Source organism: Macaca nemestrina, chromosome 2, assembly GCF_043159975.1.
Source record: "Macaca nemestrina isolate mMacNem1 chromosome 2, mMacNem.hap1, whole genome shotgun sequence".
NCBI classification, from domain to species: domain Eukaryota; kingdom Metazoa; phylum Chordata; class Mammalia; order Primates; family Cercopithecidae; genus Macaca; species Macaca nemestrina.
In genome coordinates, this window is record NC_092126.1 from 168,947,782 (window position 1) to 168,966,066 (window position 18,285).

At 35.0% G+C, this 18,285-nt stretch overlaps 1 protein-coding gene across 41 annotated transcripts in view; it reads left to right on the forward strand.

The window, feature by feature from the left end:
• Positions 1 to 18,285, forward strand: part of LOC105470366 (zinc finger and BTB domain containing 20) — an 814,500-nt gene that overhangs the window by 309,401 nt on the left and 486,814 nt on the right. For 6 of the 41 annotated variants that reach the window (XM_071089361.1, XM_071089354.1, XM_071089280.1 and 3 more), the window contains one exon: positions 1,891 to 1,954. The exons of the other annotated variants lie outside the window; for them this stretch is intronic. The gene's annotated coding sequence lies outside the window, so the exon portion shown is untranslated. The remainder of the gene's footprint in view (positions 1 to 1,890; positions 1,955 to 18,285) is intronic. 41 annotated transcript variants of the gene reach the window in all.

Consider the following 18,285-nt stretch of genomic DNA (forward strand, 5'->3'; position numbering starts at 1 on the left):
ATCTGCATCTGAATGACCACCACATCCTTCTCCAGCTCAGGTTTCTCTCTGAGCACTGCCTTCTAGACCTCTTTTCTTGGATGTCTCACAGACACCTCATACTCAACATGTTCTAAACTCAGCTCTTTGCCCCAAACATGCTCTCACCTCCAGTATTGGTACATAATTGCCGACATTAGAAACCTGACATTACCTTTTCCACATCCTCTGCTGTTCCACATGCAGTCAATCACCTGGTACTTTTGATCTTCCTCCTAAGAATGTCCTTAATCTGTTCAGTCTTCTTCATATCAGAACTACTACTCTCATCCGGGGTACCATCTTATCTTACCTAAATTATTGCAATAGTATTCTGACTTCCTTAATATTAATCTTACAATCTGGCTCCTGTCTCATTTTCTGGACTGATTCATGCCCCTTTCCCCCTAGCATTCTATGCTCCAATCATACTAAATGTGTTTTTCATGCCTTCAGTGCACCACGCTCACTCTCGTTTCTGGTCTTTGCATATGTTCTACTCTTTGTTTTGAATACTCTTCATTACTTTTTTCTTCCCCCATCTTCTCACCTCCGCTGACATAAAACCAATCTTGCAAGTCTCAATTTAAAGCTTATTTTCTATGGAATGCCTCCCTGATTCCCTAATTATAATTGCCTTACGTTGCATTCCTGTGATGTGCACTTTATTATCATTGATTGTTTTGCCTAAATCATCCTTAAGGTAGGGAATAGTACGTCCTGTTCAAGGCTGTGTCTTTAGTGCCTAACGCAATGCCTGACATTGACTAGGCATTTAATAAATGCTTGTTGAGTGAATGAATAAAAAATAAATTACAATAGCTACAAATGATATTATAGCTAATTTATTACATCTTTTACTTTTAAAATTTTTAAATTTTTTTCAAAAGTTTGTCCCTAGAAAAGTAAGAAAGATCGCTTCTTGAAAATTTATTTTACTTTTGTGTATGCATTTTGAATAGCTCTCACTAGTCTCAATTTAGTATTAAGGAGTTATTCCAGAATAAGCAATACCTAAACTGCATTATTCCTATATTCTTCCTCTATAAAATTATTGTGAGAACTACTTCTTTTGTCTGCTTTAATATCAAGGATGGGAAAGTATCAATGGTGGATATGAATTTGACTACTCTGTCCTAGAAATTATTATGCCCTTGTCAATTTTCTGAGACTAACATTTAGGAGAATTCTGTGATCACAAGTTTGACTCTATATCTGACTGAAGGCCAAGCTAGATGCAGATGTTTTCTACTAATACTCTGGCTTTTTCATTATTTCTCTGTGAGAAATTATGGAAGATATTAAGGATGAGACAGTAGAAGAACAGACTGAATATGGTTCTGCTGACAACCAGGAAAGTTATTTAAAATGACATGAATAGTCAGGTTGTAATAAAGGTTTGTTAAAACATTTGGTATTGCACAACTAGTTTCCACATTAATCAATCCCATATGCTCTAATTAATACCTTGCTAAAATGTATGTTGATTTTCAAGGAAAACAACAGTTTTTAACGTCTGTAGACATGTTGCACATGTGTGAATTTATCATTAACAGGTTAATTGAGTACTGAATATTGAGCAGAAATAACATATCACACAGCGACACTACAAGGGAGACTTACCGTCATTTTACTAAAGAGCAACCTGAAGATAGATATATAAAGTAACTTGTTCAAAGGCACCCAATTAGTATAGAGAAACCCCAGGTCTAAACCTAAATCTATCTCACTCACAATGTTCTTTTTACTACATTGCATTACCTCTCTGGAAAACATAATTACTTGTTCTGGGTGTATTAATTTACTAGGGTTGCCATTAGAAATTAGCACAAACTTGATGGCCTATAACAGCTTAAATTTATTCTTTTCCAGAATTGGAAGCCAGAAGTCTGAAATCAAGGTGTTGGCAGGGCTACAATTTCTCAGAAGACTCTAAGTAAGGGAGAATCATTCCTTGCTTTTCCAGCTTCTGGTGGCTCCAGAGGTTCCTTGGCTTGTGGCCATGTAGCTCCAGTTTGTGCCTCTGCCTTCACATGGCCTTCTGCTCTCTCTGTCTTCTCCTCTTCTGTCTCTTACAAGAAAATGTTATTGGATTTACAGCTTCCCTGGATAATCCAGGATTACCTCGTCTAGAAATCCTTAACCTCATTACATCTGCACAGATCCTTTTTCCAAATAAGGTCACATTCTCAGGTTTCAGGGGTTGGAATGTAGGCGTTTCTTTTGGAAGGTCACCATTAGATCCACCACACTGGATATTGCAGAAATTGTTTTGAGAGATTCCTCTGTTATAGATATATCTGAGATTTTCTTTCTTTCTGTCTCTCTCTCTCTCTCTCCCCCCCACCCCCCCCGCCCCCATCACCCAGCGTGCAGACTGGATTGCAGTGGTGTGATCTCAGCTCACTGGAGCCTTGACCTCCTACACTCAAGTGATCCTCCCACTTCAGCCTCCCAAGTAGCTGGGACCACAGGCACACACCAACACACCAAGCACATTTTTGTATTTTTGGTCAAAATGGGGTTTTGGCACATTGCCGAAGCTGGTCTCGAACTCTTGAGCTCAAACAATTTGCCCACTTTGGCCCCCCATAGTGCTGGGATTATAGACCTGAGCCAGCAAGCCAAGCCTATCTTTGAACTATTTAATAATCAAAGCTTTGCTAATGTATATACAGGGAGGAAAATGGCTGGTTCATGCTGATTATCCATCAGGGCTATCAGTAAAAGAGCGAGTGACACTGTAATTAATAGAACAGGAATGATAACATCTTACAGGGGTGCTGTTCATGCTTTTGGAGTGGCTTCTTTAAATCTGGGATGCATCTGCCCCATTTGGTTGTAAATGGAAACATCATTAAATAAGTTTAAAGACATCCTTGTTTGCCTCTCCGATGGCAACCTCCAATCCATATATCCACTACTGTATTGGTATATCTTCTATGAATTTCTCCAACTTCCTACCTTTTTCTACCTTCCAAGGCAGGCATTAAAAAAAATATGGAATAGTGCTTTATTACCTGACCCTAATTGTACTTTTCTGAATATGAAGCTTGACCTTTAGTATTAATATTCTAGGATTTCATGAACAATTCTATGATTATCCTCTGCCTAAATTTCATAACTCCATTACATATTAGATCAGGGTTCAGTGCCCAGTCTTCTTTTAACTTTTCAGAGACTTTCGCCCCCAGTCACACTATGGATCTTCCAGTTCCAGGGATCTACACATCTCTCTCCATTTAGGCCCTCATGATTGTGGAGATTGCAAATGCATCATTATGTCCATTCGAAGATGTCAAAACTTTACATAAATATATGAAAAGCTTTCTAGCCTATTTTCAGTACACTTGATGAGTTGCAAAATTTTATTAGTCTTTTTGGTTATGGGCTCATATTTAAGCTAATATAAATAAATTCGTTTTTGAGTTATACCTGCTATATCAAATACCATCATCGTAAAAACGTTATTTGTGTTATTTTCCCCAAAAATGCTTCCCTTGCATTTGTACTTATTAAGAATAAATAATATCTAACATCTATCCACTGCCTTTGATTCATGAGGCCCTCACGAATTGCCTCATTAGGTCTCCGACAATATGGTACAACTACTGTTTATATTTTACAGATGAAGAAACTGAGACTGTACTGCTACTTTCTGCTTATACAATCTAATGAAACCTTCCTACTGGGGTGATCCCTTTTGGTTTGAATGAAATTTTATTCACTACCTTTTCTTGATCACTGGAAAAATGTCGAATGGAACTAATTCATGAGAGTCTTTTTTTTCATTAATTTACTGAAAGCCAGAAATTATTCTGAACACTAAGAATGTACTGGTAAGCAATTGTAATAGGCAGCTTCTAAGATGGCCCCACATGATCTCCACATCCTCTATTTTCACCTGCTTGTATAATTTCCTATCTTTTAGTATTGGCTGGATTAGTGACTTATTTCTGATAAAGGACAGGAGTGATAGGATGTCACTTCCAAGGTTAAGTTTTTAAAAAGCTTGTGGTTTTCCTCTTGAGTCCCTCTATCACTCTCTCCTGTATTGCTCTCCCTGAGAAAAAGCAAAGGTCAAGTCATGAAGTAGCCCTGTGTGAAGACGCCTGTGTGAAGACCTTCATGTGTGAAGACCCCCACATGGCAAATCTCCTCCTCTTCAGTTGAGAGTTCAGATGAAACCACAGCTCTAGCTGACAGTTTGATCACAACCTCATGAGAAATTTTGACCCAGAGGCACCTACCTATACTGAGTCCAGATTCCTGACCCACAGAAACTATGGAGTGGTGTTTGCTTTTTTAAGTTACTAAGTTTGGGGGTAAGTTGTTATGCTGTAATAGACAACTAACACATCCAAGAACCTCATCCTCATGGAATTTATACTGTAATAGAGATTATGAACACACACATACATGTGCATACTCAAATACATACAGGATGTAAATAAGGAAGATACTAGTAATTAGTTCTAAGAGAAAAGTAAAGCAGGGTAGAATGAATTGGGAATGCTTTGGATATCTTGACCACATAAGGAAAGACCTTTCTGTGGAGATAATATTTGAGCTACGAGTGAAGAAATCAGCCACGCAGAGATGTAGCAACAGAGCAGTCTAGCAACAGAGCAGTCTGGGTGGAGGCAATAGAGCTAGACCAGGGCTAATAGGAATAAGGTTGGCTTGTTTGAGAGACAGAATGGACAAAGAAGCACTGTGAACAAAGGAAAAATGTTAGAAGATGAGAACAGAAAGATGGTCATGAACAGATAATGGAGAGACTTACTGGTCATGGTTTTGAATTTTAATTTCATTCTTACTGCACTCTATATAACTTGTAGAATTTTAGCAAAGGAATGATACCATCTTTCCTGCATTTCAAGAATTCTAGCTTCTGTTTAGGTAATGGATTATAAGGTACAACAGTGGAAGCAGAGAAATCAATTAGGAGACCAGATGAGAGACAATTGTGATTTTGGTTGGTGATAGAGATAGTGAGGAATGGTTGGGTTTAGATGTACTTTTGTGTTTGGGTTAATGGAGCTTATTGTTGGATTAGATGTGGTGGATGAGGCAGAAAGAGTTGCTGATGTTTGGCCTGATCAACTGTTTGGGTAGATGGTGTCACCTTTCACTGAGACGAGAGAAATACAGTTAGGTTAGAGGAGGAAGTGGCAACGTGGGTAATATGGAATCCAGAGTTTTGTTTGGGGCATAAGTTAGTTTGCAGTATGTACAACTAACAAGAAAGGTGCTCATTATTGCTATTCTATGTTTTAAGACAGTTCTTGCTTTGGAAAACCACTCCCAACATCTTGTGGGATCTTGTTCCCATGTACTTCCATTTTTTAAAAATCTTTGTGGTGGAATTTTTTCAGAGGCTATTTGAGAATTTGTGAGTAATATATACTGACTCCCACTTTTCAATATAGCAAGTTAATCAGACAAAATGTCTCTTACAGAATGCTAAAAAATCCACTGAGGAAAAAAATCAGTGTAGTATTGTGATTATAATTTATTAAAACATAATATCAAATACAAGGTAACCTTTGACCTTTCCTTGATTCAGACTTTGTTATAGCTTCTAATCATGTCTTGCCCTATTCATTAGTAGCTCATTCATTTCCCTTATTCCACCTCACTCACCTTAAAATTTAAGTTTTAGCAGCTTTGCTATAAGTCCTATAAGTGCAGTGGGGCACTTGAGTGGATCATTGTTTCCCTTCTTCTAGAAGCTCTTTAGTGAGAGTAAGTAGTAGGAATAATTATGGTTACATAGGTGCATTTGTTCCCTAAAACAAAGTGATCAGAGAACTCCAGAGGAAATGCTATTAATACCAATATTGTTTTGTAATGAAAGGGTTAACAGCTGTCAAACTCAATGTCTTAAAGATTTAAAAAAAGAAAAAAAAAAAGTCATCTAGACTAGGCAAACATCAGTGCCTGGCATGAGGAATTAGCAAAAGGTCTTCAGGTATCTATGGACTACCAAATATGCATGATTCTCTAGCCCACTAGAAAATTTAGAACTAATTTTCAGATACAAAAATACGAAACTGAGGGGCTTATACTTCATCTCCTAATTCTGAACCAATGTATTGCAACTACTGTGCATTTTGAGACACTAGTATGAACTGGCATATTATAAAATTAAATTGTATTGTATAGTTCATTGTATTGTTCCATCAGATTTTGATATCCTCACTTTAAATAATTCATGGGAAGAAATGATCACTGCATAATGCCACAAACTCACAGCAGGCAAAACTAATTTTACACAATATGAAAACAGATTTTATTTATTTAAAAGGAATATTAAAAAAAAAACACAACAACTTTTTTGACACCAGCTGCTGGGAAATAAATAGAATACTTTATGACAAAAAAATAAAAATCCAAATCTATAAAAGCTCTTCCTGGGGGATCCAGTTGAGAGTTGTAAAGATACATTTAAATGCCCTGGTCAATGCTATAAGCCTTATTTTGAGGGAAAAAGAACTCTCCCATCTGCTTACTCTCCGTGGGGATAAAGTGCTACTGGGAGAAAATTGACTTTACAAAAGCCCTCCTGAAACCTACGACATAATGCCAATGAAGTGGCAAGCTTTAGGTATCACTTCGGAGAACCCCTGTTGGTATAAATAACATCAGTAGGTAAACAGTAGCCGGCGTCCTTAAATACAAAATAAAAATTATTGTTTAGCTTTGTCCAAACCTGATCTTGATTAGAAGTGGAAAATAATACTTTGAGGTGACCATAACAACTTTCCTTTCACTGTGGCTTTAAGAATGGAATGAGAAAATAAGGTGAAAATATAATGAAACTATATTCTTTGGGAGAGTTTATTAGATGGATATTTTAATACAAATATAACGTATTTTTAATACCAAAGATGAAAAAAAAAATCCGGGTTTTCTTTTCAATGTGATAACAACTCCATATCTAACTCAATCAGACACTTGCTTCAGACAAAGAATGGGATTCCTGCCATGGGCGGGTCTGGGTTTAATCTCAGGAGCGTGAGGGTCCAGGCATCCAGATAGTTTGCAGCCCTCTTCCCTGAGGCTTCAGGGAGAGAGAGAACAAGGGTGGAAAGGGGCAAGGATTGGAGCGAAGCAGCTAAGAGATGAATGGAAAAGAGAAAAAAGAACAGTCTAAAATAAAATATTTTAGCACCAAAGCAACGAAAACACATTCTGTGGATAATATAAATGCTATTTATTGAATTTTTAATTTTCAAAAATGTTTAACTTAAAAATTCTTACTGACAGTGGGAATGTAAATCTAAGACTAAGAGACTGACTTAGCAGAAGAAGTTTATTATTGTCTGATAACAGCTGAATTCCGGTCTTCTTTGTGTACTGTAAAATGGGGCAGATTTGTGTATCTATGATGTCATAGGCACTGTTGGAAGGGCTTGTCTCTGGTTTTGTCATAGTTTCCTACTTGAGCAGTTATAAGTCATTAATTAGAAATTCATTTTAGATTTTGAAGAATTACAAATTTGGAAGGATCTAAGTTAGGCTCTATTATTCTTTAACTTTTTAAGATACAAAATATTAATACAGTGTAGCAGAGATTTAAAATTTTTAATAGGTATAACCAAACTGTTTCATAGCATTGGTCTTTTCAGTAGCTATTTTCTAAGGTATTTTCAGTAGCTATTTTCTAAGGCAATAGCATATACACAGAAAATGGGTTTTCTTTGTCCTTACTATGTCAGTGCAATCTCATATGTACATTAGTTAGTGAGGTTGCGTTGGGAAAAATAGAGCATTAAGATTCTAAAACAGGATGTCTAAGTTCAAAGTCTGGCTGAATTTCACTTACTACTTGTTGAACTTGTATAATTTATTTTAACCTTTCTGTGCCTTATTTTTAAAATTTTGCAAAATGGTGTTAATAATACCTATCTGTAAGACTCTCGGCCAGGTGCAGCGGCTCATGCCTGTAATCACAGTACTTGGGAGACCAAGGAGAGGATTGCTTGAGCTCAGGAGTTTAAGACCAGTCTGGCAACATAGTGAGAACCTATATCTCAAAAAAAAAAAAAATTAACTAGGTGTAGTGGTACACACCTGTGGTCCCAGCTACTCAGGAGGCTGGGGCAGGAAGATTACTTGAGTCCAGGAGGTAGAGACTATAGTGTACCGAGATCACACCATTGCATTCCAGTCTAGGTGATAGAGTGAAACCATATCTAAAAAAATATATAAACAATTAAAAAAAATTCTCTTGTTACTGAGTGAAATAATGGAAAAGTTTCTGGGATAAGCTTAGAGAGCCATAAAAATGTTGATTTAATCCTATTAATAAATAGTATATAAATTATGGTCTTCAAAGGCATTTGTATTTTAAACTATTTAAAGTATTGCAGTTGTATTGTTGCATTTTAAGGGACGACTGTACATATGCCATGTAATATGTGTAAAAGTGACTCTCTTTCTTCTGAGTGTTTTGCTGTAATACCACCAGAGTTACAATGCAAACATTTACCAAAACAAAGCTGGTATAGCAATGTTAGTATTGGGCAACCTGAGTTGTATTGTAATAACTTCTCAGTAAATCAATATATGTGAACCAGACTATTTTCTTATGTATAGAAGAGATATGTTATTTTAGAATCCTATTTAAAATATATGAATCAAAAACTTCCAAAATTTTAATTTCTTTGGTTTTTCTAGGATTTCTACCTTGTAGAATATAAAGCTTTTATTCTTTTTACTGAAATCTTAGCTTTACTTCAGCATCAAGCTGCTTCATATTGCAAGGGCTAACAGTTAAAATGAGAGTTAAATATCATTTACACAGAATTATTTAAAGGCCATGTTACTGTTATGAAATTGTACATGTTCCAGAATAAGTCTAGTCACCTTTACACCTACTTAGACTGATTCTGTAAGTCAATCATCAAACACAAAATTTTGGCCTAAAATATTTATTAATTTTTATGTACTAACAGGAATGTTCACATCTAAGCAGGAGAAGCCAGGTTCATTCAGTTCACAAATTTAGTATCTAAGATTTGAAATATCATAGCTTTTTGTGCATTTAAAAAAAAATTGACTTACATATTGACTTTGAGCCTAGAGAATTTTAGAAATAGAAAATATAACATTGCATAGCTTTTAGATTTACAAGGACATCATTTTTATTTGTAGAATAATGCATTGTACTTAATTACAAAATGCCAAAGTTTTTGTCGTTAGTTAATTTAGGGTGGCTGTCCCCTTGTTCCCTTGTGGAATTTACTTTGTTAGAATAGATTGCCACATTCTTTGAAGACAATTGCCTTGATATTGATACCAGTCACCATGCCTTCACTAGATCTGGAGATGGACAATAAAGTATATGAGGAGTACTGGCATACTAAGTCATAATAAAATTAGCTGAATGTTATATATATCAAAGAATGAGGTGATTTTGGTAGGTAAAAGGTAGTCTAATCTGCACTTTCGTTGAAAAAAAATGACAGTTGTATCAACCTGGCATTCCATCCAAACCCGAATTTGCATTTATCCAAAGGGCTGCACTGAAATTCAGCAAGATAGCATGGACTGGGCCAGGTGTTGCAGACAGAAGACAGGATTTTACTGGCTTGGCAGAGTAGAACTTTAGGTTATCTCCTCCAAAGTGACATTAAATTCCTCTCTGTGCTATCACAACAACTTTTGTTTTTTCAGACCTGTCTATAGACTCTCAGAGGCTTATTCTGTTTCATGAAAACAATGAAGATAAGCTGATTGAAATGTCAACAGATATAATATAAACATGCAGATGAAATGTTAGTGTGTAATGGTAGTTTTCAAACATAATGAGTAATGAAATTTAAGCAGAGTCCAGGTTGAATAGGATCCTAGAATCCTAGAATAAAAACATATCATTTTAGATGCAGAGGTAGAGTCCCATTCCTCTATTTAAAAAGATGAAGTAGATAAAGTCCAAGATCTTTCAGTTGGAGTGTTTGAAAGAGTTGGGACTAGAAGCACATCTCTGGTCTCCAGTCAAGTGCCTTTTCTAGTTGAACTTGACTTCTTTATATCTGGATAATAAAATCAATCTCATACAATGATATAGGTTATATTTTTCCAAGGCGGTTAAGTATTCATTCACTCCTATACCATCAATAATAATGACAAACATTTATATAGTGCTTACAACCTAGGCAGTACCCTAATTGCTGCCTAGCAGGCTGTAAGCACTATATGAATATTGCTGTATGAATGTTGCCTGATGTGAAGAGTTAGACACTGTAGAGTAATTTTCCTTATATTGCCTTTTGCTTATTATTGCCCCTCTTTTAAATCTTCATAAGAGCCACATTAACTAGGTACTGTTGTCCTCATTTCATAGTTGAAGGAGGAAACTGAGGCACAGAGACCTTAAATATATTCACCAAGGAAATCAAGCCATTAATTGGTAAAGCTTGGATTTGAACCCAGGCAGTCTGGGTTTCTGAGCTTGTGCCCTTATCTACTATGGTGTGTATTGTTCCAATAATTTTTAGTTGCATAAATGCTTAGAAATAGCATTCATGAGTTCTCTGTGTTCCAGAAGAAGCAGTTTCAAGAAAGAATAAAATATATGTAAACAGCAGACAAACCCATTATATTTTTAAAAGGTTGGAGGCACTGGATACTAAAAAGAAAAATAAATTAAAGGAAACCATAAGAGAAATATGATAGGTATAGGGAGAAGGGATTTTCAGTGTTCTCAATGACTATAGAGCAAAGTTAGATCCAATGGGTAGGAATTACAGGAAATAAATCCGGGCTTAATATGGCAGTGCAGTGACCAGAATAGGTGACCTTGTTAGTGAGCCCCCTATCTTTCTGTATTCAGGCTGTGTGACTGGTCCCTATTGCTATAGACAGGATTGCTGCACGGGAATAGTACATTTGGAGCACAATTTTGCTTAGTTAGGTCAGAGGTAAGAGATGTCATTAAATTTCATCTGAAATTGTATTGTAAAATATGTAAGGGCAAGAGCTCCAGACAGATCTGACTTTGAATCCTGGCACAATCACTTATTTGCTGCAAGAATTTAGTCAAGTCACTTAACTCTAACTTCTCTGAGTCCCAGTTTCCTCATCCATGGTTGGGATAATTGTACTAATCTCCTAGAGTTGTGGTGAGGTGTAAATGAGATCATTATCTAAAATGCCTAGCACTGTGCCAGGCACATAGCAAGTGCTCAGTGTATATTACATTTTTCAAGAGTGAGAGACTCTTTAATTTTTCAAAAATGAACTGCAGTGCTAATTATTCTCTTATTTGGGAAAGGAAGCTTGGCTTAGCAGGTAATAGGACTATGCTCACCAATCTCTCATTGCTTTTGGGTAAGGAACCATGAACCCTGGATGGTGAAAAATACTTGTAAAGGAAGCTTTGTAAATCAACTTATTTAAAATGCAATAGAGCAGCTTATGATTTAAAAGCATCCTGTGGTGAATCCTTTTAAAATGTGAATAATCACCCCCTAATTTGTCTGTTTGGTAAGTTCAGAATTTGGCTTATTGTGTCTTCTTGAAGCAAAGAGTACACCTGCACTCTTATTTCAGTATTTTCATGCTGGGCGGACTTCCAGAGAAATACAGGGTGCCTCTTGGATTCAGGATGGCATAGGCTAGGTAACTGATGAAACATGCAAAGTCCCTAAAGTCAGTGAGAACAGTAATTGTACTTTGTGATGTATATGTTTTAATGAGTATGAAAACTCATGGAGATCAGTTGACCTAGACTATATCAAGGATCATTGCACATAGGAATGCTGTCTGACTTGAAGAGTTAGACAATGAAGAGTAATTTTTCTCATACTGCCTCCTTTTTCTCTGAAATTTCAAGGAAAGTCAATATGAAATTTTGATATGATACACAGATTCTTTATGAAAAACCAAACAGCATTGGAAACTTGTGCAGTAGAAAGAACACTAGATTAGGAACTGGGGACTCTGAGTAAGATCTGCCATATACTAACTGCATGGCATGGGATAGCATGCCCCTTTTATTCTTTCTTTGTCTTCGTGTTCTAATTGTAAAACAATCAAGTTATACTTGCATCTCCTGTGTAACTTCTACCTAGAATCTTTAGTGATCTGATACATAAAACCAGATGTGAAATTATTTTGTTTCATTCTCTCCAACAGAAAAATTGGAACAGGAAATAGTGGAAACAGTACTTAAGAGGTTGTTTTCTATTGACAATGCTTGTTACTCTGCCTCAGCTTGAACTCTCTTTTGCCTATATGAAGATTCATGAAACATTTTATTTAGCTATGATATAGAGATTAATATAAATGTGGGAAACTCAGACTAAATGTTTTCTTTTTTCCTATTAGCTGGCAAACATTGACCTGTGTTTGAAGAAACTTGAATATATTTGAGAGAAAATGACCTCTCCCACAAATTAATTAAATTTGAAACTAAAATAATTATATCTCTTCATTGATTCCCTTTATTTTCACAGTATCCATGGGAATTTTGCCAATTCTTCATAGAGTAATTTCAGCTTATTGACAACCCAGTTGGATGAAATACAGTTTGAATATATGCTCGTGGCTCTGTCCTTTGCAAGTTGAATTGGGGAATAACATGCATCAGATGGGATACTTAAGGAGCCCTTTTTGAGAAGCACCATATAGTTTAAGAGCTCAGGTGACTGCTTTATAAGAGATCTGAGACCACTTTAGTTTTCCCCAACTTTTCACACTGATTGCAATCCATGCAGGATGTTGAAAGGAGCTGGAATTCACAAGTGACCAGGCTTACCTTTTTATCAAATGTGCATTTAAAACACATTTTTATGCAGATTTATATATTGTATGCTACTATTCAGGTCCCAAATTTCTGATTTGTCAAAAGCATCAAGCTGATTTTAAGAGAAACTTAAACTTAATTCAATTAAGGAATAACAAAACTGTAAGTTTAGACAAATTGGAAATGCAGTCAAAGACTTAGCATTCCATAGTCAACCTCAGAATTTTACTGTCAACCCTAAAGATGCTAAAGCTATTGAGTTTTCAAATATGTGTGATAAGAACGTCACCATGCATAATGGCTAGTGGTCATAATTCTTTACATCCTAAAAGTGAAGAAGAATTTTACTTAGTCACTCATTGCAATTCTTAAGAAAATCACTATGCATTGATATATGCCATTGCCAATATTTTAATGTAGAAACAAATAACCTTCTTAATCTTCTAATAAACAAATGGAAACATTAAAAAGTTAATCACATAACAAAACAATTTCCATGTTTCATTTTCTCTTAACAATGTAGCAAAAATGGGAAGTATGTAAAAAGCAGCTCTATCATTAGAAATAAACAGAATACGTCATTAAATGTGAATTCCAGAAAGGTGAAACTGCATTTATAGAAAAAATTTCAAACATATGGTGTAGAGATTAAAATTTAATTATATGTCATCCTGTTGGAACATGGTATAAAAATATGTATGTGCAATAAAGGGTCAAGAAATATTTATTAAGTGCTTATTCGGTGCTCAATATTTGATGTCATGAGACATATGAATAATACATGTATAAATAATTGAAATTTATTTTATTTGGCAATCAGACTTTCTACAGATCTTATGGAATAATAAAAATTCTTTCAATAGATATATAAATTATGAACGTATTACAAGATTAAAATGTTTGTAAAATATATATTTGCAAAAATAGCTTTATCATTAATCCCCATTTAATCTTACTTTGACGTATTGGGAAGTTCCTGTGGTTGTTTAATAGAATGTAGACTTTTGAAGACCTCTTAAGATCTCTTATGTGTCTTAAATTTGTGAAACTCACAAGTATACTATCAATAGAAACAGGGAAATTACACAGGGAAATAAAAAACCAGGCCCAGGGCCTGCTTGAGATATCTTTAACTCTGTATTGAAGTGTTGGATATGGGATCCATGATGGAGTACAAGTTATGCTAGGCAGAATATATTATGTAAGCAATACTTGTTTCTTATTGAAGTATCGAGAAGTCATAAAAGCCCAAGAGCACCCTCTAGTGAAATTTCTGGAGTAGGCTTAAGGGGCTTGCTCTTGACCTTAGCTCTCCCCCTCACATGACCTTTGATCTCCCAAAAGATAGCAGTTATATTTCTAGTATTTGGCTTTATCATCAAATCATTTCAAGATCACAAAGAAGATTGGCTGCTTGTCAAGTATTACTACTAGTAGATATGCTTAAACACTAAGACCTACTATTTCATTGTTCTTTTGTTTTTGCTTGCAGTATCAGCCTACCACACATGACCTCCACTATTGTCATGTGTTAAAATAGTTTCTGCAACTAATATAACTAAAGAACTAATGGGAAGCATTACAAGTGTGTAGCTGAATTGCAGTACCTTTGTCCCTGCCATTACCTTTCTTGTGCCTCTGACTCTTGACTTAAGTACACTATTTACAGAAACTGTATTAATACTTGCAGTATTCGAGGTCAAGGGTAGCAGGTGAGATTTCAAGTAGAGGTCAAAAATTACAGGAGGAGTAACGAAGTCTTAGTATTTATGGACTTCTGAGTTTTTAGAGAGATGTTTACAAAGCAAGCCTGATCTTAGCTATAAGTTAGTTAAATCTGTGAGTATAACACTATTCATTTTGATTAGCAACTATTACATAATAAATGAATCAAGGAAAATTATTAATTGACTTTATAGATAGTTTGCTCTAAAATTATATTGTTGATAAGGAATTTAGAGACCTAAATCCTCCCACTTTAGGGAAAAAAACCCTTACGCACCTAAATGTTAAGTAGCTTGCTCAATATGACACAAATACAGCATCAGGACTACAACATATATGCCTTGTTCAATATCCTACAAGAACCTGCTTATTAAGGAGGCTTCAATATTGTTTCACAATTTTATTCTTATTAGTTTTTGTTTTTTATGGTTCTAATAACTTATGGACATGTCTTTATACTTACAGGAAAAGAAAGTGTGTAACTTCCAAGGTCATCTTTTTTCTATCTCTGCTTTCATGTATGGAGGAATAAGTCACTCTTGTGATTACTATTAAGATGAAGTAAAAAGCATAATGCTTTGATATACATCAAACATTAATTCTTGAAATACTGTGCCACACAATGTTCACGCTGTGCACTGAAAAAAAGCACAGGGACCCATATGTCAGACTGATATTCTAGAATTACTGATAACCACCTCTGAGATTCAAAACTGTTTCTGCTTTTATTAGTACCTACTTCCTAGTGTTCATGGAAGGATTAGGTGAATGAATGCTAATAAAGCATATGGAGCATTGTTGGCATTGATTAATTGTTATACTGAATGCTGATGTCTAATTTGAAAAAGGAGCAAGACATTTTGGGGATTATCCAGTAGGGGTATGAGCTATGAACTGTATTAAATTTTGTGGGGGGAGATTACAACCTGATGTCTTGGGGAAAATAACCTCTAAGATATTCAAGTTGTTGTTTTCCATTGAAAACGAATGTATAAAATGACGATTTGGGAAGGCATATTACATATTAGGTCAGAAGTGTATGATTCTTTCATTCTTCAGTTCATTACTATACTCTCAGTCTTGGCTTTAATCTCAACCATACCACCTATGACCTTAGTATACAAATGTTCCTTCATTCATATTATTGTTAATATTCAGAAGGTGAAGTGGTTGTTTATGGCAATAAATATTGTCGGTATTCAGAAGGTGAGGTGGTTGTTTATGGCAACTAAAGGCAAAATTACATAATTTTGATTTTGTTGAAAAGTTAATAATTCAGTGATAGTTTTATTCACAGTTCTTTTCCTACTTTGCTATTCCTCAACATACAGTGTTGGTATTTAGAATCTTAAAACTAGAAAACATTAATGCTAGAAGTGATCACAGATATTGACAAGTCTGATTCATTTATCTTACAGATGAAAAAATTAAGACCCCAGCAAAGAAGAAAACTGGCCAAGTTCAATTCTACATACTGACTTTCAGTGATAGGTCACATTTCCTTATTTTTCTAAAAATAATTGACTCTGGAGGAACAATTGATTGCTTAAATATTGCACTGATATGCTGAACCAATAGATTTACCAATGTAAATCAATGTTATCTATGAATAGACAGTACACAGTATTTTAAACCTATCTGTTCAGTAGTACAGTACACCGTGTATGCCTGTCAGTGTTTTAATTCCTATCGCTTTGCAATGATGCTCAAGCTCACACTGAAACTCTTAAGTGATTATCTTTAAGGATTTTCTTCTCCAGCTATGAGTCTAAACAGTCTGAGTAAAGAGGCTGCATGGTCTCCTCATGGCCTACTAAATGTTTTTAGGAAGTGGAACCCCCTTCTGGAGTTCGGAGAGAAACATCACTTCTAAAATGCCTTTAAAAGTGCTCCAGCATAAACATTACACTGGAACATTTCATTAGCTTTTTGAGAACAATAAAGAAATGTGGAGCATAATAGGCTAATATGTTTAAGTGGCCTTGGTAGAACCCTACTTAACTCAGTGGGATTTTCTGCAGCATGCAGAGGTGGAAAACCATTCCTTACATATTTATTGTGTAGGACTGCCTCCTTCTTTATTGCATGCAATTTATATCAAAGAGAAGTGACTTTCCACCTGTAATTCTAAAATCAAGCAAGTCTCAAAATACACCTTTTAGAAGAATCAATATTTAGGTATGATGATCAGCAACCAGCAGTGCTGACTTTTGGCACTCTGGATTTCTGTCAGTAAAGATGGTGGAGGAGCCAACTTGAATCTCAGTATTTCCTGGCCTTTTAGGACTTAAATTTTCATCAGGGGATTAAGATCTATGAAGTATCTGAGTTCCTAAAGAATACGCATGACGTGAGTCAAACCTCACTGGTCACAAATTACAAAAATTAATTCAATTAATAAAAGTTATTCTGTTCCTAGCAATAAAGCTAAAAGAAAACTTTTCTGCAAAATATTTTGAATTAAGTAAAAATATAAGCTAATCAAAAATATAAAGTGGTAGTTTTTATGGTTTTATTAGGATTTCAAGTGAGTATACTTAGTCTATTGCTATTCTTGCAGTATAATATTCTGCCAGTACTCTTTAGCTCTCTGAGCTTATTTTCTCTGGTATAAATTGGGACCCCTTAGTCTTAGGGACACTGTGATCATTGTGATTTGTTTGAGCTTTTAGGAAAAAAGGTGTAAATTAGGCCCACAAGTACAATATTTTAAGCAAGTTCAAACAAACATACATGATGACAAAATAAAAATTTCCACATATATATTAGTTTCCTTTCTGCCGACAAGTTGTCACCAAACTTTATTGAAAAGACCGAATTCCTATTTGTGTGGCATTGAATTAATGATATTAAAAAAAGCCTCTTGAATGACAGCTGGAGTGGCTGAAATGGCATATTTAAAACATTATGTTTGTTTGTTTCACTTACTGTCAAACTCTGTCTTAGAAATGCTATCAACTGGTTATATTGATATATAGAAGCTGTCTTTTAGTTTCAGGATATGTTTTGTATCAAAGTTTCTCTTCATTGGTTTTTGGGATCTATATGCAAAATAACACATAAACACAAATGTAAAACCCAGCTGTAATCGTTTCTTAGCATTTGGTGACATCATAAATTCCTTAAGATTTATGCTCATGTTGTATTGTAAATATCACCAGAACCACTTAGTATGAGGGTGAAAATGCTTAACAAAACTTTGTGAAAATAATGCATATACTTATTTTTCACTTTGAGGAGTGTTTCCTAGCTACCCTATTTACCCCAGTGGAATTTCACAAAAATGTCCCTGGCACTCAAAGTTTGTCTAACAATGAATCAAGTGGGCTTATTTAAAAATTCACCCCTAAATATGTTTGCTGGTTTTGAAATTCTGATTTTGTGCTTATGTAATTCAAAAACAGCTTTGGTTTAAAAACAAAATTTGGCAAAAATACTAGTGCATTATGTGTTTTAATCACGTATGGTGTTTTGAAAAAATAGACTCAAAATTGACAAAATTGTTTTATTGGCACTACAGTTCAAATGCATGGATTTTCTTCCTCACAAATTGCATAAAATAAAAATAAAATCAGCAGATATTTCTTACGTGAGTAGTATGTGAACTTAATTGATTTTTATAATATATAGTATAACAACTGCACTACAGACATAAATTTTCACGCTGTTTTCGCATCCTTTATTTTACAGATTTCATTATGTTTTATTTTATGGTCAAGTCTATAGTGTGCTTTAGCATAAATTTTAAAATGCATGGAGCTCTCAAAAAAGTTTCCTCTAGTGAT